The sequence below is a fragment of the Hyperolius riggenbachi genome, chromosome 7 (assembly GCF_040937935.1).
Source record: "Hyperolius riggenbachi isolate aHypRig1 chromosome 7, aHypRig1.pri, whole genome shotgun sequence".
Taxonomy (NCBI): Eukaryota; Metazoa; Chordata; class Amphibia; order Anura; family Hyperoliidae; genus Hyperolius; species Hyperolius riggenbachi.
In genome coordinates this window covers 96526320-96548151 of record NC_090652.1, presented here as the reverse complement: position 1 = coordinate 96548151, position 21832 = coordinate 96526320, and the positions used below count along the sequence as shown (strand labels likewise).

Below are 21832 nucleotides of genomic sequence, written 5' to 3'. Positions count from 1 at the left end.
CTACTAAACAATCTGACTGATAACAGCCTCTGTGCTCTACCTAAAGTCTCTAGCAATGTGAAACACACAGGAAGACTCTCTGTAAATATGTAGATATTTTTCCTTTTTTTTTGTACAAAAATCCTAAAGTCATTTATTTCTTAAATTATACAGCTATACACAAAAGAAAAAGTTATGAACAAAGCTTAAATTAATAACTGTTCCCACAATAAGTCCATAAGAGTAGCAGCTGTATGCCAAAGCCACAAAAAGATCAGTCAGTCTGGGAGGTTACAGCCACATTACAGCAGTGGAGAAAGGAAAACATGAAATGCTTATTCTCTCCATCACACATAAACACACACAGAGACATACACACACACAAACACTTGCTGGGACCCCCCTCCTTTCACACCGGAGAGCCTCGGAAGGAGTGATACTTAGAAGTGGGAGGGGGAGGAATAGGCAAAGCAAAGTGTATTGCCTTGAAGTGGTAGAAGAGAGGAAGCACACTGCTATGTAGCACATCTCAGGCTATTCTGCCTAACACAGCATCTACTAGTCTGAACCTCTCATACTCTACAAGGAATTTCTACAACTCACAAAGCTTATTTATTTTATGCAAAAGTTTTCTGGATATTTTCCCTCTTTTCTCTTATTTCACTTGCAGTCTGGACTCGAATGCCTCGATTATTTTCCTTAACAGTTTCCTTATTACCCTGTCAGCTTGCAACCTTGTTTAGAGACATTCAGCTGGTGCAAACCTGTAAGGATTTTTTGGGGGACACTTGCTGGAAAGCCCTGCATCTCCTGCTGGAAAAGGCAAGCATCATCATGCCAGGATATTAACCCTACACTGGAATAAAGGATTCAATATCTCCTCCGTAATACTCCCCTGCTATCTGCAAACTGTAGGTAAGTGATGGCTTTCCTCACCCTCTTCAAATTGGAAGTGAATGCTTTGCAAGTGGGTGCTATGCAAGTACTTGACATGCATGCTTGAGGAGAGAGGTGATATTATCAAGCATTCATTTCTTCTTATTTCTGATTCTCTATTGAAAATGATCTGTAGAACTTCTAAATACTTAAAGGTTTATTTCTGAAAAAACATTTTCCATAAAAAATACTGAATTTAAGCTCATCTTTGCAGACACGAGATGAGATTGTACGTGCATCAAGACAAGTGTACTGATAGATAATGGTATCATTCAATGTGCACAGCAATCTCTGTTTTGCTTAAAAAAAAGTGCATCATCATTATAAATCGCATGCTGTGTTTTAAGGTTTTGCTCATCTAGTTCTTCCCAGAATTATTAGGCTAACGTAAATCATTGTGTCAATCACTTACGGCCTTCTTTAACAAACCAGTGCAAACAGCGGGGCTGACTTGAAAAGTGTCTCACCCCATTGTTAGGTTAAAATCATATTCTGATTGCCTGCTACCAGATACTGTAATATGTGCATTTATGCTCACCTTATGCAATAAGACAGCCGTCCTCATCAGGGTTTTCATCACTATTGTCGGAGCTGTGACAGGTGAGCTAATAAACACTGGAATTGAAAAATGAAAGATCATTAATTCAGTTCTTCTCTTCTCAGTTTGTGAGCTACAAGGCCCAATTTGAATAAAGAGGTTTTGGTTCTTTTTAAAGGCCTTACAAGTGTATTAAAGAATACGCCAACAGTAAGGGTTTTATAGTGTTAAATCCCGGTATCTTTACCTGCTAATAAGAGATTTAAGCTTGGGAATTGGTAATCAAGTTGAGCCATTCCAACGCATGTTTAACACAACCAGCCTGTTGTTTATAGGGGTTATGCAGGAAAACCCCTTAAATGGAAATTAGAGGAACAGAACTACTTCAAATCCTAAGGCGCCAATGATATTTCTTAACGTAAATTCCTTTTAGAAACTAAACAGATTTATTTGATGGGAACAAAAATGTATAATAATTCAGTTACAAGGAAGAATAATTATTACACAAAATATATTTAATCTTCTATCCACGGCGGCCTACAAATCTGGACGGCAGAGCTGAGCTGGCTATTCTAGAAACATATCACATAATGTAATGTCCTAAAACGTTTGCCTTTTTATGTTCATAATTTGATTGCATACTTTGACTTTGTGTATTCATGGCAACTTCAAGGCACAGCTAGTTTAAGAAAGAAAGGAATAAACCAGAAAATTTATGTTTAACCATAATGCACCTGATTCATCTGAGCAATGGCAATACATAAATGACACACTAATGTATTCGGCCCCAAAAGGTTCAACTTTTTTGTTCAAGGTTATGAGATTTGTGTGTTTGTTTTTTTTTTTCTTTTTTTTAAGTACTCCTTAATACTATCTCTTATAATTTTCACCATATAGGTTAAGGGGTTTTTATTTTCTTCCCTCCCACTAGTTTTGGGGTCTAATCAGGATATTCTAAAATGCCACTTTTGACATTTCATCGGTTACCACGTTTTACAGAGAAAATATTTTAAACTTCACTTATTCATGAGTCTGTCAGATTCAATAGTCAGCTGATCTGCCACTGTCCTTAGCAATACCCGCAGTTATAGCACGCTGATCTCAAGAAGTGAGCAATACGGAGTTCAGGGGTTACTCATGCAAGAAAATCATATGCATTTTTTATGAAGTGATCACTGGAATAGGCCATCTCCCAAAAAATGATCTCTCAAACATATTTATTTTTATTATTTTCTGGAAGAATTGTTTTGATTCCGAGTGGCAATTTACAAGTGTATAGAGCACACTTTCGAGTTAGCAGCAGAGAAAGTGGTTACAGTTCATCTAATGATCTTTATAGCATAGTTCTGTATGACAGAAGAAAAGGCCACAAGGATAATAAGCATTGTGGATCACCTAGTGTCTGATATAACACACACACACACACACACACACACACACACACACACACACACACACACACACACACACACACACACACACACACACACACACACACACACACACACACACACACACACACTTGGTTACAACGTTCTTTAATGACACAAATTGAAGCCAACGTTTCAGTGAACATAATGATATCCCACACAAACTGGGTCTATTGATTCTAATTTAAAAGAGTACATCCTACCATTTTAGCCTGGACACCCATATAAATGATTGCCTTATATATAACCCTGCCTGCAACCACTCACCTGCAGAATGGGTTTAACCACACATGTGAATTTTCACCTCATGCTACGTTGCACTTTAAAGGCATGTGTTGAAGATTATGTTATAGCCACCATAGAAGGGGTTAAGTAACAGCAGAATGAGATCAAATCATACAACCCAGGCTATCCATAGAGTAGCAGATGTCTCACTAAGGATAATGGGTGGTCAGCCAATTTGCTGCACTGTTGGTATGTCTCGGACTCAGGAGACGGGTTATTGTAATGCACTAGTGGTCTAACTGGAAAATCTTTGTGAGTGATAAAGAAGATTTCCCATGGTTTAGAACCTAGGTTCTCAACGTGTGGTACGCGTACCCCAGGGGGTACTTCTGATGGTTCCAGGGGGTACTCGGGCTTGATGTACTTAACCAAGAATAACAAATTTAGAGTTTTAGAAAATGATAAATCTTATTTTAACCAACCCCAAATTAGTATTTTAGCTAATTAAAAGCAATAGTAAAGGCTTGGAAATGGTTTAGAACCAATTATAATGTACTACGATCAATATATATTTGTCAAGGGGTACTTGTGGCAATGTTTATTATGCTAGGAGGTACTTTGGTGAGTACAGGGTTTTAAAAGGGGTACACACCGATAAAATGTTGAGAAACACTGGTTTAGAACACTCATCATCACCCCCTAGGGAAATGCTGCTCTGCTCAGTCTTTGCAAGCAAGTAATGCTCACATCAGGTGTATTGCTTGGGTTTGGTAAAGCTATAAGCTGCTTTCTCTGGGATCATACTGCAAAGCAGCTATTTTTAATAGATATTACATTTTTAATCTGAAGATCAATAAAAATGCAATATATGATTTCCTGTAGGAGAATAGTTGTAGACGAATAACTTTTTCCAGTCTTGACAGTTACGTAATAAACTTGTGCAATCCTGTCTTTTGAGTCTGATAAACACTTTCACGAAGGAACATTAGGCTGTATTTATCAGTGGCCCAAACAAGAAATTTGTTCATATTGCCAAATAGAAAAATATGATGTGCCAAATTTGATGTCACCTGTCATCCCTCACAGAAGGTTTTAAGCTTGACTGCTGATTGACGACACGGTTTGACACACTTATTTGAAGCACTATAAATACCATGAGGGCTGAAAGGGACAAAAATTGAGGCAACCAATCAAATATCTACTTTCATTATGTGGTTTGCAGTGAATTAACGCCATTTAGAATTTGACTTGGAATTTGTCCAGTAAAGTATGTCACTTAAACGCTTCTTGTCTCCAATTTTCCTGCAGCAGATCCAATGTTTTACTGAGGAAATAGCATTGAAAATAGCACTGAAATAGCAGTGAAGATGGCTAACGCTAAATTGTTACATTCCTTATTAACAGTGCATTACCTGGCTACACCAAAAATCACATGCAAATAAATAAGAACATAGCAATTAACAAAACCCTGAACTAATACGATAGAGATTTATGGACTGCAAATTCACGGATTGTAAAGAAGTATAAACACTTTGAACCTAAAATGTCTGCTTAAAAATGGCTTACTTCAAGAAAATTTAGTCTCAAAGGTGTCAAATTAGGTAACTGTATTTATACAGCATGCTTAGAATTGTAGTTCAGCAAAAAATGGAGGGGGAAAAACCTTGAAAGGACACAGATAAACTACTAATGTACTGAGGAATTTTCTCACTAGCCTGTGTGCACTTCAAACAGCAATCTGGCCTCTAATCATAAATCATTTTTTCCCTGACTAGATATTGAACAGAGACTATGTTAAAAATGAGTTCTTCGATAAGTCATCCCTCGAGTCTTGACTGTGGTTACTCAGATCTCCAACAGAGGGAGCTGTCCCCAAGCTTCTGCTGCCTCTCATGTTGGGAATACACTTTATAGTGGCTAACTCAGATACATTTCTTTTGGAATGATTTTTTCCTTTTAATGTATTTTTCTGTTCCTGAAAGGAAACATCAAGGAAAAATGTTCTACTATGAAGGTCCTTTGGGGTCAGGTCCACTTATTCATAGTTTTTCTTACTTTCAAGGTGGGGAGATAGAACATTCTTGAAATGCAATCACAGTTATGTAGATGTTTATATAACATAAACCCAATTAATAAAAGAGAAATAAACTAACCTCACGTGACATTTTTAGCCATGTAGTAAAAATCTGGTTCACTTTTTATATAAACATATAAAATACTTTGAGAATGCCCATCAAGATGGAGACTTAAAAGAACCCGTCCTGTCTCCATTTTAGAAGTTTTCCTATTGTAAGAACAACCTCAGCCTAAGTCAAGACCTAACTCAGCATTAAATATGCACCTGAATAAAGAGCACCACTTCTGCCATATAATAAAACTTTATGGCAAATACAGCTATAGCGCTTTTAGTTGAAATGTGAATCTTATTCACTTCATAGTTTCCCAATCTAGAAGCAGTTCAAGCAGACCTATCACTTAAACCAGGCTTCACATGAATCAATGGAGGAATCTATGTTTGCAGAGAGCTTAAAGAGAATCTGTATTGTTAAAATCGCACAAAAGTAAACATACCAGTGCGTTAGGGGACATCTCCTATTACCCTCTGTCACAATTTCGCCGCTCCCCGCCGCAATAAAAGTAGTCAAAAACAGTTTTTAAAAGTTTGTTTATAAACAAACAAAATGGCCACCAAAACAGGAAGTAGGTTGATGTACAGCATGTCCACACATAGAAAATACATCCATACACAAGCAGGCTGTATACAGATTTCCTTTTGAATCTCAAAAGATCATTTGTGTGTTTACCTTCTGTCCCCTTCTTCTCTCATGCACTGAACATTACAGCCTTCCTGCAGACAGCTCTGCCTGTGCCTGTGTTTGTAATTCCTCAGTATGTGTCAGCCAGCTACTTTCACAGCCTAACAGAGGAGGATTTTTATCCAGCTCTCTTCTATCACTGATAAGATAGCAGAGAAGCTGCTGGCTTATGTAAATAAAACACACACTGGAGTGTGCATAGAGGAACAGACCAGCACGGAAGAGTTGGCAGCCTTCCAGACACAGGCCGACAAGTCTGACAGGGGAAAGATACATTGATTTATTACATAGACCTTGATAGTACTAAGTGCTGCAGTGAGCCAGAAAAGATTAGAATAGGTTTAGGAACTTGTAGCATGGTAGAAAAAACGTTGTCATTTTTGTTACAGAGTCACTTTAAGACGGTCAGAAGGAACCTGAATGAAGCAATATGGAGGCAGCTATCTTTATTTCTTATTAAAAAATACTAGTCGCTAGGCAAGAAGGCTGATCTGTGGGATTCGGTAGTTTCTACACATTGAATACTAAATATCTGTAGTGCGGTTAGGACAGTGTTCCCCAACCCTGTCCTCAAGGCCCACCAACAGTGCATGTTTTGTAGAAATCCAGAAAGGTAATTAATCAGCTCTGGTTAGACACTGATTACCTCACCTGTGCATGTTTGTATGTACTGTTGGTGGGCCTTGAGGACAGGGTTGGGGAACTCTGGGTTAGGACACTTGATCAGCAAGTTTGTTTTGCATTAGCGATTGAAAAAGGTTTTAGAAGCGGAAAAAAAAAATCAACAGCCAGTTAAGTAGCATTTCCAAGAGCAGGCCAGCAATGGCATCTTCCATAATCTTTTCAGATCAGGTTTCCTTTTATTCTATTATGGTATTTAGTACTCTTTATTTTCTCACTCAGATGGGTTCTATCTGAAAAAAAAAGCCGCTCACTCTGTAAAGTACCGGTTCACACTCGGAACGCAAATCTCTATCGCAATTTTGCAATTTTTCCGTGATTTGAGTTTTGATTCCTATTTGACAGAACGAGAATCACAAGCAACCCCCCCCCCCCGCCCCAGCGATGCATGCAGTGCGATTGCAATTTATTGCAAAACGCAAATGCTGCAAGGACAATGATCCCCCATAGGGATATATGATGGTTGCCGGCGAACCAGCCTCAAGTGTGAACCAGCCCTTATTCTTTCTACTGTCTGCTAATTACTAACAGCAGTGCCATAGGCCATAGTGGACAAGCATGTAATTAATAAGCTCTTTGTCATAACATAGCTCTGTATTTCAAACCATTAAAAATGGATATAAAAAGAAAGATACTTTCCCTTTCTTGTTATACCTTTTTTTAATGGTTTGAAATAAAGAGCTGTTCTAACAAAGAGTTTATTGATTATATAGCGGTGCCAAACTAACTCTATGCCTATGGCAACACTGTCCGAGGGGTACTTAAAGCAGGAACTTTAACCCAGGATTGAACTTCATCTTCTTTAACTTTATACATGATCTACATCAAAAAAGGCTATCCAGAGAAAACATCAAGCAATGGATGGATGGGATAAGAAGGCGCTTTTCTAACAGCAGTGAACTTCATCCCAGTAACTATCTGATGCCCCTTTCCCATGAGAAAACTTTAACTTTTCTTGAATAGATCATCAGGGACAGCTGTATGGCTGATATTGTAGTGAAACCCCTCCCATAGTGTGAGGTCAGAGCCATAGCGCTGACAATTTACAGTCTGCAAACCTTGTTGCATCGTGTGACATAACGGTTGTTTCCAAATGCCAATATCAACCCTCCGTGCATAGAGCACGCAGTAAACGAACATCTTCTGTAGGGCTAAAGATGTTGCCACTTGTGATGAATTTCACATTGTCAATAGGGATGAGGAAAGTTTTTACAATGGACAAACACTGACTAAATAATTTATAAATGAGTATTGTAAAAAAATAAGCAATTTTATGAATGACATGTTTACAACAGTTCCCCTCCTTAAAGGGATACTGTAGGGGGGGTCGGAGAAAATGAGCTGAACTTACCCGGGGCTTCTAATGGTCCCCCGCAGACATCCTGTGATGGCGCAGCCACTCCCCAATGCTCCGGCCCCGCCTCCGGTTCACTTCTGGAAATTCTGACTTTAAAGTCAGAAAACCACTGCGCCTGCGTTGCCGTGTCCTCGCTCCCGCTGATGTCACCAGGAGTGTACTGCGCAGACACAGACCATACTGGGCCTGCGCTGTGCGCTCTTGATGACATCAGCGGGATCGAGGACACGGCAACGCAGGCGCAGTGGTTTTCTGACTTTAAAGTCAGAAATTCCAGAAGTGAACCGGAGGCGGGGCCGGAGCATCGGTGAGCGGCTGCGCGGGCACAGGATGTCTGCGGGGGACCATTAGAAGCCCCAGGTAAGTTCAGCTCATTTTCCCCCAACCCCCCTACAGTATTCCTTTAAAGAGAATCTGTACTCTGAAATTCTTACAATAAAAAGCATACCATTCTATTCATTATGTGCTCCTGGTCCCCTCTGTGCTGTTTCTGCCATTCTCTGCTGCAAACCTGGCTTGTAATTGCCAGTTTTAGGCAGTGTTTACAAACAAACTAACCAGCTTCTAATAGGCTCAGCTAAGCAGAGTGTGTTAGTCACACAGAGCCTGCAGGGGGTGTGTACAGCTTCTAGCTAATCACAAGCAGCCCTGCACATTCCAGTCTGACTGCCTCAGCCTGACTGTGCCGACTATAGAGAGAAGATTAGATCATATAACAGAGATAACACAGCTACTGTGCAATTAGGAAAAGCTGCAGTAAGCCAGACCACATTAGAAAAGGCATAGGAATTTATAGCATAGAAGAAATAAAGATAAACAATTTGTTACAGAGTCTCTTTAAGGGCAGCCAGGTCTGAGCACTTCACTGCTTTTTATCTACATGGGTGCTGATCTCACAACATTTACAATAGGCTGTAGTGGAGACAGCCTCACGTGTTTGTAATGCCTGGGAAGTCAATGTGTTTATAAATGGTCTTATCCCAGTATGAAATGTTATTTCAGTTGTTCCTCAGTAAAGAAATTGTCAGGGTAAATTGTGCCCAAAAGGGTTCATATCTCTGATTTGCCCAGCAGGATCTCTAAGAAGTAGTTTACATTTCAGTGAATGGTGGCACAGCACTGGGCTTACTTCAAAAGCAACGCAGAGGGAGAAGTCCAATATGCCGTTGACATAGTGCTTGTAGTTTTCTGTAGCTAGCCCCAATGGGCTGTTAAAACATCACTGTAGGATGAAGCCAGTAAAAGACTTATTAATGGTCTACAAGCACCACTTTTTTCCGATCCCTGCTTACTATATAGCATGCTGAAAGCACTGCCTACGTACATAAAAATGTAACAATGCAAAGCACTCCATGCAATGTCCCAACGTACTCTGAAATAACTGCCACAGAAAGGAAACACAGCAAGGCACACAATGGGAAAACTTTGACAGATAAAAGGACTGGTACCGACTATAACCAAATTGAATTATTTGTTCCAGTTTGCAATAATGGCCAAATATGGCCAGCATCAATGGCGTAGCAAAAAATGCTGATGTTGAGACCGCCCTAGATGTCTTAAAATAAGGGGCCACTAATGACTAACTCTGTATGTGCTTTAAATAGTAATACATTTCTGGATGGGCCCAGTGTAAAATCTGAAGTGGGACCATGGCTCCTTAACTATGGTTACTGGCCAGCATGGTGAGCCAGCAAGTCATTAGCATTACTGCTTTGTAAAGTTTCACTTTCAAATAGGACTATGGGCCTGATGCAATTGTCAAACTCGTCAGCTGTAAACGCTGGTAAGTCCGATAATCAGGGGATGATAACGTTACCTGATTCAATTGCACTTAGCCCTAGGCAGGGTGTTAAAAAAAACTTGTCCAGACAGTAGACCAATAGGATCCCCGTCAGGAGCTTCAAAGATGCTTTGCCGGGGCTCAAAGTCAATTACATCGGCGGGAGTTGCAGCGAGGGGCTGCGGATGTTTGGTGGTAAGTACGGGCTCTCACGATAGTTGTGTGCGCACATCTCCTGGGGGAGCGAGGCAGCAGTGCCGTGGTGTTGAAGGACATAACAGCGCCAAACCTCGCTCCCCACTGCTCGGGATATGCAAGCATCACTCAGGCCGGCTTCAGACTGTGGATTGGCACCAGCGGTGCCCAGGGGCCGCACCGCATAAAACAGGCCTTCAGGGATTACCGCGTTAGTACGTTAGTCAATTTCAGCATGAAATCTCTCGGGAAGTGGCTGAGCTCACAACATCCTCTGCCTCGCCACTGTGTGTATGTGTGTAATGTATAAATGTGCTTTAATATCCATTTATACATTACCTGTCATCTGCCCCGGTGGCTGACTATCTTTCGCATCTCTTAGCCACTTTACCCCCGCCCGTACGGATTTCTCCGTCCCTTTTTCCATCCTTTAACCCCCAGGGACGGAGAAATCCGTACTTTCCGCGATTCCGCCGCTGCCCGCGCTCCCACTCGTAAACACGCCGCCCGCCGCTAGTAAACACGCCGCCGCCCGCTCGCCCAGAGATCAACGAACGGGAAAATCCATTCCTGTTCGTTGATCTAAGCCCCGCAATGATCCTGTTATGATCGCTGCTGCAGCAGGTATTGCTGGCAGTAGTAGTGCTGCTGCTCAGGCAGTTCTGATCTCTTTCCATGCAAGCTGCATAGCTTTGTCTGCCTTTCCCTGCTGTCAGCTTGTGACTGATTATCATTCACCTGTGTGGGAATCTGCATGTCTGCTCCCATTGGATGACCTCAGTATAAAGATCTGCTTCCTGCAGGGTTTCCTTGGGCTATCATAGTTTCAGTGTAGCTAGTCTTGCTGTTGCTTCAGCCCCAGACCGTGTTTCTTGTTCTAAAGATACCGTATTTTTCGGACCATAAGACGCTCCGGACCATAAGACGCAGCTAGATTTAGAGGGCAAAAACCAGGGGAAAAAATATTTTTAACCTGGTGCGTCTATGGTCCAGGGGCATCTTGTGGATGTTCTCACCCCAATTATTATGGACTTCTTGTACTTCTTGTGCCCCCCCTTGTACCTCTCTTTGTCCTCTTCTTATCCCCCTTGTGACTTCTGAGTCCCCATCTGTCCCCCTTGACCTCCTCAGTTTGTCCCCCTGTTTGCTCTGCTTGTCCCCCTGTGTGCTCTGCTTGTCCCCCTGTGTCCTCTGCTGGTCCCCCTGTGTCCTCTGCTGGTCCCCCTGTGTCCTCTGCTGGTCCCCCTGTGTCCTCTGCTGGTCCCCCTGTGTCCTCTGCTGGTCCCCCTGTGTCCTTTGCTGGTCCCCCTGTGTCCTTTGCTGGTCCCCCTGTGTCCTCTGCTGGTCCCCCCTGTGTCCTCTGCTGATCCCCCCTGTGTCCTCTGCTGATCCCCCCTGTGTCCTCTGCTGGCCTCTGCATGTCCCCCTGTGTCCTCTGCTGGCCCCCTCTGTGTCCTCTGCTGGCCCCCCCTGTGTCCTCTGCTGGCCCCCCCTGTGTCCTCTGCTGGCCCCCCCTGTGTCCTCTGCTGGCCCCCCCTGTGTCCTCTGCTGGCCCCCCCTGTGTCCTCTGCTGGCCCCCCCTGTGTCCTCTGCTGGCCCCCCCTGTGTCTTCTGCTGGTCCCCCTGTGTCTTCTGCTGGTCCCCCTGTGTCTTCTGCTGGTCCCCCTGTGTCCTCTGCTTGTCCCCTTGTGCTGCTGGTCCCCCCTGTGTCCTCTGCTGGCCCCCCGTGTCCTCTGCTGGCCCCCCTGTGCTGCTGGTCCCCCTTGTGACCTCTGCTGGTCCCCCCTGTGTCCTCTGCTGGCCCCCCCTGTGTCCTCTGCTGGTCCCCCTGTGTCCTCTGCTGGTCCCCCTGTGTCCTCTGCTGGTCCCCCTGTGTCCTCTGCTGGTCCCCCTGTGTCCTCTGCTGGTCCCCCTGTGTCCTTTGCTGGTCCCCCTGTGTCCTTTGCTGGTCCCCCTGTGTCCTCTGCTGGTCCCCCCTGTGTCCTCTGCTGGTCCCCCCTGTGTCCTCTGCTGATCCCCCCTGTGTCCTCTGCTGGCCTCTGCATGTCCCCCTGTGTCCTCTGCTGGCCCCCTCTGTGTCCTCTGCTGGCCCCCCCTGTGTCCTCTGCTGGCCCCCCCTGTGTCCTCTGCTGGCCCCCCCTGTGTCCTCTGCTGGCCCCCCCTGTGTCCTCTGCTGGCCCCCCCTGTGTCCTCTGCTGGCCCCCCCTGTGTCCTCTGCTGGCCCCCCCTGTGTCCTCTGCTGGTCCCCCTGTGTCTTCTGCTGGTCCCCCTGTGTCTTCTGCTGGTCCCCCTGTGTCCTCTGCTTGTCCCCTTGTGCTGCTGGTCCCCCCTGTGTCCTCTGCTGGCCCCCCGTGTCCTCTGCTGGCCCCCCTGTGCTGCTGGTCCCCCTTGTGACCTCTGCTGGTCCCCCCTGTGTCCTCTGCTGGCCCCCCCTGTGTCCTCTGCTGGCCCCCCTGTGTCCTCTGCTGGCCCCCCCCGTGTCCTCTGCTGGCCCCCCGTGTCTTCTGCTGGTCCCCCTGTGTCCTCTGCATGTCTCCGCCCCCCCCCCCCCCCCCGCAGTGTAATTAGCGGCCCCCGCTGTGTAGTTAACGTCAGCAGTGTATAACCCGATAATCCCAGCGTCAGTACAATGACATTGCCCCCCCCCCCCCCGGCAGTGTAATTAGCGGTATCAATATAATCCAATTAGGCGCCCGCTAGTTAGTGGCAGCCATGTATTACCTGATAGTCCCGCAGTGTATTCGCTGCATTAGCATATTTCATTGTCTCCCGCTGGCGCTGTGTAATTAGCAGCCATCCGATCCTAGAAGTCCGCGCTGCTCAGAGACTTCTCCTATGCGTCATTCTTCCCTCTAGTGCCGGCCGCCTGTAATGACGCAACATGAAAAGCCGGCACTAGAGGCGAATGACGCATAGGAGAAGTCTCTGAGCAGCGCGGACTTCTAGGATCGGATGGCTGCTAATTACACAGCGCCAGCGGGAGACAATGAAATATGCTAATGCGGACTATCAGGAATATGCTAATGCAGACTATCAGGTAATACATGGCTGCCACTAACTACAAAGCGGGCGCCTAATTGGATTATATTGATACTGCTAATTACACTACGGGGGGGGGGGGCAATGTCATTGTACTGATGCGGGGATTATCGGGTTATACACTGCTGATGTTAACTACACAGCAGGGGCCGCTAATTACACTGCGGGGGGGGGGGGGCAGGGACAAGAAGAGGACACAGGAGGACAAAGAGTGGACTGCACAGGGAGTCCCCGACATTGCGGCGCAGCGGCAGTTCGTATCGGCGGGTGTTTGTAAGTCGGGGACTCCCTGTATTCGGACCATAAGACGCAGTGACTTTTTCCCCCCACTTTTGGGGGAGAAAAAGTGCGTCTTATAGTCCGAAAAATTGCTGGTCTTGCATCATATATTGGTTCATTGCCAATATATATGCATACCAGCACGTTTATTATTTTCCTTGTATTCGTGTTATGTTGATACATCAGTGACGCTGATATATACGTACACAAACTGTTTATATCCTGTGTTCAGTTAGGTTTCCAGCACGTTTTGGTAGTTTGCGCGTATCGTGATCACCCGTGCTGAGTTAGTATCCTGCTCCTGGTCCTGTTTGTGGATTGCGTTCATCTCTGCGAGGAGATAACGAATCCCTCTGAATCCTGTCCTGTTACCGTTTGTGGATTGCGTTCATCTCTGCGAAGAGATAGCGAATCCTTCTGAGTCCTGTTCCCTGTATTGCTCCAGTGCTAGTCAGTGTTCCTGCTTATGTCATATCGGTTCACTGCCGATATATACATATGTTAGTCAGACGTTACAAATAGTTTCATTGATAGCTGTAATTGTAATACGCTAGGAAAACATACTTATTGTATATTTGTCTGTGTTACGTTCATCTATCTTGATCCTGCTTTTTCCTGACTATCCTGTCCTGTCTTTGTGAGGCACGCCATCGCTGCAAACGCATTGGCTGCCTCATTACAGTCTGTCTTGTTGTGGACGCTTGCTGTCACTAAGTAGTGGCTAGTTAAGCAAGCGTTCATTCTGTCTACCTGCCCCGATCTCCTCAGTTCTGGTTTTTGCGCTCAGCGCTACCTTGCGCTGAGACGTTATCACGAAAGTATTGTTTGTGGCTGTTCGGATCTGCACCGGCTCTGTGCGCCACAATCTCCTATTGGAGTCAGTCCTCTCCTCCACTAAACTGGGGATATCCTGATTCCTTGTGCTGGTGTGTGTGCCTCCTTCACGTCAGCTTATGCATCACGTGCTGACCGTGGAGAATACACCTCCAAGCCTGACAGATCCGCTGCCGCTCGGCTGAGCAGCGCGATCATTGTGAGAAATAACAAACTCCCAGCCTCTTTCTACTTCCTGCAAGCGTCCGGAAGGACGCTTGAAGGTCGCATGAAACAAAAAGTTACTGTTGCCATCTTGTGGCCAAATAGTAAAACTACACCCTAAGCATTTTTTACACACAAAAACTAGTTTTACACAAAAAATTAACTCCTTACCTCGCACATCTCCCAAATTTTTTTTTTGCAATTAAAAAAAAAAAATAAAAAATTTACAATTTTAAAAAAATACATAAATAGTTACCTTAGGGACTGAACTTTTTAAATATTTATGTCAAGAGGGTATAACACTGTTACTTTATCAACTATGGGCTTGTAATTAGGGATGGATGCAAAACTGAAAAAAATGCACTTTTATTTCCAATTAAAATATTGGCGGCAAACATTGTGATAGGGACATAATTTAAACGGTTTTATAACCGGGTCAAATAGGCAAGTACATTTAATGGGTTTTAATTACAGTAGCATGCATTATTTAAAAACTATAAAGGCCGAAAACTGAAAAATAATAAATTTTTTCCACATTTTTTCCTATTTTCCCATTAAAACACATTTAGAATAAAATTATTCTTGGCATAATGTCCCACCTAAAGAAAGCCTAATTGGTGGCGAAAAAAACAAGATATAGTTAATTTCATTGCGATAAGTAATGATAAAATTATAGACGAATGAATGGAAGGAGCGCTGAAAGGTAAAAATTGCTCTGGTGGTCAAGGGGTAAAACCCCTCAGTTGGGAAGTGGTTAAATTATATGCATACACATTGCTGGCGTGGCTCATGTGTGACGTCACGCACCAGCGTGCCATGCACCGGCAGCATATCTGCAGGTAATTAAAGAGAGGCGGAAGACGGACTGACACAGCGACACAACAGGTAATGTAAAAATGCACATTACGGCACATATACACATTACACACACACACGTTGCAGGAACAACTTTGGGGGGTTCATCGCTCGTCCCAATAAGGCTCGCCGTTACCACACTCACCCGATTAAGCTAGTCGGCCCTACATCTTGCAGCATGTCCGATCAACTAATGCGACCAATTCTGGACTGAGATTGGTCGCACTGTATTGGTCGCATTGTCGGTCATGCACTTGGCCACACCGATTTTCATTCGAATCTGATTATAGTAATTGAATTGGATGGTCGATTGGTCGCCAAGTCACCTAATGTATGCCTACCTTAAGTCTTCATGTTTGCAACATGTAGTCCTAAGGACAACCGTATAAAGTTACAGTATAAAGTATACGTTATTAAATTGAACAGAGTGGTGTGGTCAAACATACCAAACCACTTGGTTTTAATTTAATAAAGTATACTTTATATCATACCTTTATAAGGTTGTCCTTAGGACTACATGTTGCAATTTCATTTCTCTGGCACATTATTCGGAGCATTTGCATTTCAAGTCTTCATGTTTGCATAGGTTTTACCTAGATGGTCTTCTCTTCTCCATCACCCCAAAGACAAACCAGGAATTAACTAGTGTGTCCCCAAAAACTGACACTAGAGGGTTGTAGTTACATTGGATTGTGCGCCACTGCAAACTTCAATAAATAACATTCCTGGATGGACATTCTCTTAACACCACCATAGTCTGTTATGTAAAAATGCACAATTAAAACAAAACCTTAAGTATAGGCAAAAGTTGTAAGTTGTGACTTTCCCCATGAAGTGGGGTGCCTGTACCTACTTCCCCCTCAAAACGTTTCTTCTTCCTTGTCCTTTTTATCTTCACCTAACTTAACTTTAAATGAATGGACAGACTGGCCAGATGAAGGTGGGAGGGGGTCACTTAAGTCACACTGTTGGCAGAGAGAGGTTCAGGCCATCACAGCATCAAGTCAAGCTCTGGCTGGCTGCTCTGACAATAGCCTCTCCTCAGAGCTTGCCACTACACTAATAAAGAGAGGGTACGTTGAGTACAGGGCAGGCACCCTATTATATGACACCACTCTCAGTTTTACCTTTACTTAAGCTACACTTTATTTTATATGACTTTTTATTTATCACTTGGAACCAGCAGCTAGAGCAGACTGCTGACTGACTCACAATAAGCATGACCTCTGCCAGCCAAGTAAATGGTTCAATTTCAGGTTTACAGAGTGTGCTTCCAGATAGGCAGACAGTTCTGAGTTTCATTATTTCAAGATCTAGCATGCTTTGCAAGCTCAGCGATACCCTGCATTGACATTTTTAAAACGAAGTTTTGAACTATTTTAAAGCTACTATATGTGATTTCTTAATTTGTGTATAACACATGTATTAGGTTTATTATTGAAAAGCAGTTGCTTTAAAACAATAAACAGATATAATTTTACAATGGCTAGTCAGACATTTGTTTGCAGCTCTGCCTGCTGCTTTGACTTCAGAAAGATTGCGGTTTCAATTCTGTGCAGTAATAATAACAGAGCTCTAATGCATAAGACTAATAATGACATTCTAATTTTGCAGTGTTATGCCTGGTACACCCCATGCAATTTCCCATCAGATAGATGGGTCAATAGATAATTTCCAACAGATCTGATCGGATTTCCAGTCGATATCCGATCGTTTTCCTGATCGATTTTCTGATCACTTCTATGCAAATCGATCAGAAAAAAGATTGGAAATCAGATCGGACCTGACGTAAATTATCTATTCGACCCATCTATCTGACAGTCAATTGCACGGTATGTACCAGGCTTAAAGAAAAATAATAACAAAGAATCCCAATCAGTAGCCGATACCCCCTTTCCCATGAGAAATCTTTTCCTTTTCTCAAACAGCTCATCAGGGGGCTCTGTATGGCTGAAATGGTGGTGAAACCCCTCCCACAGTGTGATGTCAGGACCATGGCCCTGACAGTTTCCTGTCTGTGAACTTCATTGCATTGTGGGAAATAGCTGTTTACAGCTGTTTCCAACTGCCAAAAAAGCAAGCAGCATATCCTTCCAGTGACATCACCTGCCAGCAGTAAAAATGTCACCAAGTGATAAATGTCGGAATGTAAATCAGGGAGAGGAAAGATTTTACAGCGGGTAAACACTGACTAAATCATTTATACATAATAATTGTAAAAAATTAAGCACTTTTTTGATTACATTATTTTCACTGGAGTTCCTCTTTAAGACACTTGTTTGATATTGGTATGCTTTTTTGTAGAGCTGACATGCTTTGCAGTGCTTTACAGAGAACATCGTCATAGTAAGGCCTCATTTCCATGGGCAGCTGTAAAGGCGGAGAATTCACCACTTGTCAGCTGCCCCCATCCACCAGCTAGGCACTTGTTGGTGCTCAGGATGGGTGGTGGACAGGTGGCATCCCCCCAATAGAGTTGCATCAGAGCATGATGGTTGCCATGCTCAGAAGCAACATGAGAAGGCTTTTTACACCACCAGGTAACACCACCATGTGTCAAACGTTACAGGCATGGTGTTCATTGCAGCCGAATTGCACTTGTGGCCCGCAGCTGGGACCCGACACACAAGCAGTCCAGCCGCCCATGGGAAATATTTTCATTCAAAAGGCTTTCAAAATCTCCTGTCCATACTATAGTTGAATGTCCTCACTGCAGCATGGTTTTGGGGTGTGGCAGGAAACTAGAGTGCCTAGAGGAAGTTCAAGAACATTCACATTTATTCATGTAGTGTCCGAGAATTGCGCTTTGGAATCCAGCAATGCAAAGTGACAGCGCGATCCACTAGATCACCATGCTGCCCTTTAACAGTTAACAAATATATATATATATATATATATATATATATATATATATATATATATATATATATATTTATTTTTTTTATTTTTTTTGCTCACATAACCTTACCACTGAAATCAGCAAACAAAACTCCAGAATTTGTATACTTTCCTTGTTTGCAGCATGAAGCTCAGCACCAAAGTCATCACCTGCAGCTGACAAAACATTTTCTATCACTGACCTCGCAGTTGCCTTTCTAAAAATGGCGTATATTCCCTTTAGACAAAGCCTAAATCAGCAATTTCTACAATTTCAAAGGAAAAGAAAAAAATAAAATAAAACAAACAATTTGACAAAAAAAACTGAAGTTTTACTTGAAAGGGCAACTCCACATTCCCTAGAGAAAAAGGGGAAAATCCAGATTACATTGACATACCTGTAACTGCTATGCAGCTGTGCATGTGCTGTACTACTGTTGCCTTCCTTAGAGGAAGTGGTGAGGTGGGAGGGCTGATTAGTCAAGCTAAAAAATATGCATCTCTAGCACATACATAAATGTATAATCCTATCCTCTATAGTAAATAGGTCACTGCAGGAAAAATAGGGGATCAAAAATGTATTTTGCTGTTGTCAAATGTAAAGGTTTACAGCAATTTTACGCCCAATTTCTTACAGTTTTAGAACAATGTTTCTATCACTATTAGGGCCAGTGCACACCAAAGAGCGCTATTGCTATTTTTCAATTTTTCTGAGCGATTCTAGGCATGTGCCTAGCAATTTTCTAATCATGCCTAGCGATTTTTGGAGCATTTTGGTGTAGCGTTTTTTATTTTTTGTTACAGTAGAGCCAGAACTAACCAGCTTCTGGAACAAAAATACTTGGAAAATCGCTCTGTTCTAGCACTTTTCAGAGCGATTTTCCACTTTCCTATACTTAACATTGAGGCTGTAGGACCCGTGTTTGCGTTTGAAGGAAAATCACATTGCTCTGGTGTAATCCATTCCATTTAAATACATTAGCCAAGCACTTTTTAAAGCGCTGGTGGTTTGTTTTGTTTTTTTATATATAGATTATCTTTTTACTAAAGTTTTTAAAGACAATTAGAAATTGACATTGACAAGTGCTGGCGTTTTTAAAAGCACTCAGAAGCGCTCTTGGTGTGCACCAGCGCTTAGAGAGGTATACTCTAGCTGCTGTCTGAAACTTAAATACTGTATAGTATGCAACAATATGAAATGGCTTGTGTACAGGTAAAAGCAATGAGGTTATATATTTTTGTAGAATGTAAAAACCAAAGAAAGAATTAGCTCTGGAGTGCATGAGAATATAGCAATATTTGTTAAATGTAATATCATAAAATCTAGTATGAATACAAAAGTGAATAAAAGTCCACTAAATTGCACATATACAAGCACCAGGGGCAATGTGCAATTTGGTGGACTTTAATTCACTTTTGCATTCATACTAGATTTTTATGATATTAGAGCATTTAATAAATATTGCTATATTCTCATTCAAGAGCCAATTCTTTCTTTAGTTTTAACATTATTTTTCATTGTTGGAATGCTTCATGGGAAATTGTTGTCAAAAACATATTTATTACATTGATGTTGATCAATTTTTTCCTATCGCCTCTCTTTTGTAAGGTATTTTATCTAATATTTTTGTAGAACACGTATACGTTCTTATGTGAGACCTAAGATCCCAGCTATCACTTAACCATTTTTTACAGATTAATTTGTGTTGAGGGTCTTGGGGCCTTCTTTTTAGTCAGAACAAAACCAGCACAGGATGTATTCCTCTCCTAGATAGGTGTTGAGGACCTTGGGACCTTCTTTTTAGTCAGAATAAAACTAGCGCAGGATTTATTCCTCTCCTCGGTAGGTTTTGAACATGCAATCCATCACTTCTACTGATGTAATTTTCTGATCAATCCCTGCCATACTGGAAATGACACCAGAGAGATATCTTGGCCTGCATCACAAAAGCATTGATCTAGGAATATTAAATTAAGCTGTTTTATGTCAAGTAATATTAGCAGAGTATTAAATTGTATTTAGTCTACAATATCACTCTTCCCTGGGAAGACACGTTCAGACTCCACTGGTTGGGCTGTAGTTAGCCATAAACTGAAGTACTTCTCAGTATCAAGTTTTCTAAATATACTTACAACTTGAAATATTTTTAACTACTTCAAGTAGTAAAATTGACCCTGCACTTGTGGCTGCTTAACCCCCTTCCTGCTATGAATCTTCATGGATTTTAGGGTCTAAAATCGGTGCATATTTTTTCTGCTTTTAGATCCTAAAATTATGGGGGGGGGGGGGGGGGGTATGGATTTTTCCTTTTAAAATAATACCAGCTCCTGACTCTCCTACTGATCCTGTGTCTCTAATACTTTAAGCCACAGGCCCTGAACAAGCATGCAGATCAGGTGCTCTGACTGAAGTCCGACTGGATTAACCGCATGCTTGTTTCAGGTGTGTGATTCAGCCACTACTGCAGCCAAAGAGAGCTGCAGGACTACCGGACAACTGCTATTGTTTGTAAGGAAACATCCATATCCCTTTCAGTTTAGGTGCACTTTTAGCAGCCAGAGCCATGCGGATCCAAATTAACTAATCAAGTGGTGCTATTATGCATTAATATGGTGCTCAGAGTTTCTCTGGAGAGCTTTATGTTACATTAGCAATGCACTTCATGAGCTGGGATCCATGCTAAAATCTTTACAGTGAGCATAGCATCCTGAGCTCATATGACCAGTGGATAGCGCAGCCTCCTGCACAGAAAATTCAAGGATACAGCGTACTGTTTACCTCCCATACAGGCTGGTGGCATTACTACTGTGCACTGCTCACTAGTCACTACATGCTGGCCGGGCTAAGCTAACTTGCTCTTAACTTAAGATTGCACTGACTGATACATTCAGTTCTGTGAAAAACAGATGCCACCTGAATACTCTATAAGGCTGCAGTACAGCCAAATGATTGCAGTCACATGGAGCATTCACATTGCATCTGCGAGTGATCAGCGGTGTCTCACCCCATTTATCCCTCAGACCCTGTGCCTTTTAGCACCGATTACCCTGTTTCCTACTGAACAACACTGCTATAAGCAGATTACCTTGATAAAGAGACCCCAGGCAGTCTCAAAACGCTGGATTTACCTTGTTCTTTGTGGATATAATAAAATGAATGTCTGAAGATTTATGATAGTGCTGGCTTTGCTTGATAGACTATTTAATAATGCATCTTTAGATGCAAGCTGGAAGTGTAAACAAACAAATTTCATGAAGATGAAAGAAAATAGTTCATCACACCTTTCAAAGCAAGCTAGGACAGTTATTCTTGATGTGAGGGAAATATTTTGTCATAACAGAATTTTAAGTAATTACAGACAGTCATATCACTGAGCTTTGTGAAGGAAGCCGCAGAATCCAGCAGTAATTAAGTGTCATAGAAGACAAACATCATCATCCACAAGGCAGCTAAGATGGCAGTAGAGCCAGCGTTAGCTGTATGCTGCAGTTTGCTTAGGGCATGCTCCAACTTTAGGTCATAGCTCGTCTGGCCTACCTGAATATGCTGGAATGTCATTTGATGCTGATGACTGAAGAGGAAGAGCTGCTAAACCTCGCTTTATTAAGCTGCAGCCACGTCTGCAGGATCAGGATGCTGACATTTCACCCTTCAAGAAAACAATTAGTAACTGATCACTGAAAGAAGTATGCTATTGTTGCACTTATTAAGTTAAGTGTCACTTATTAGAATTACTTAGAAAGCACCACAGATAGAAGGGAACGAAAATGAAGACAATGGGCCATAAGCAATTCATGTTTTCTCCT

At 42.7% G+C, this 21832-nt stretch overlaps 1 protein-coding gene across 1 annotated transcript in view; it reads left to right on the top strand.

Annotated features, from left to right (window-relative positions):
* The first annotated feature begins 485 nt into the window (after window positions 1-485).
* Window positions 486-21832, top strand: part of NTN3 (netrin 3) — a 196129-nt gene continuing 174782 nt past the window's right edge. Inside the window, exon 1 of the mRNA XM_068244411.1 lies at window positions 486-894. The gene's annotated coding sequence lies outside the window, so the exon portion shown is untranslated. The remainder of the gene's footprint in view (window positions 895-21832) is intronic.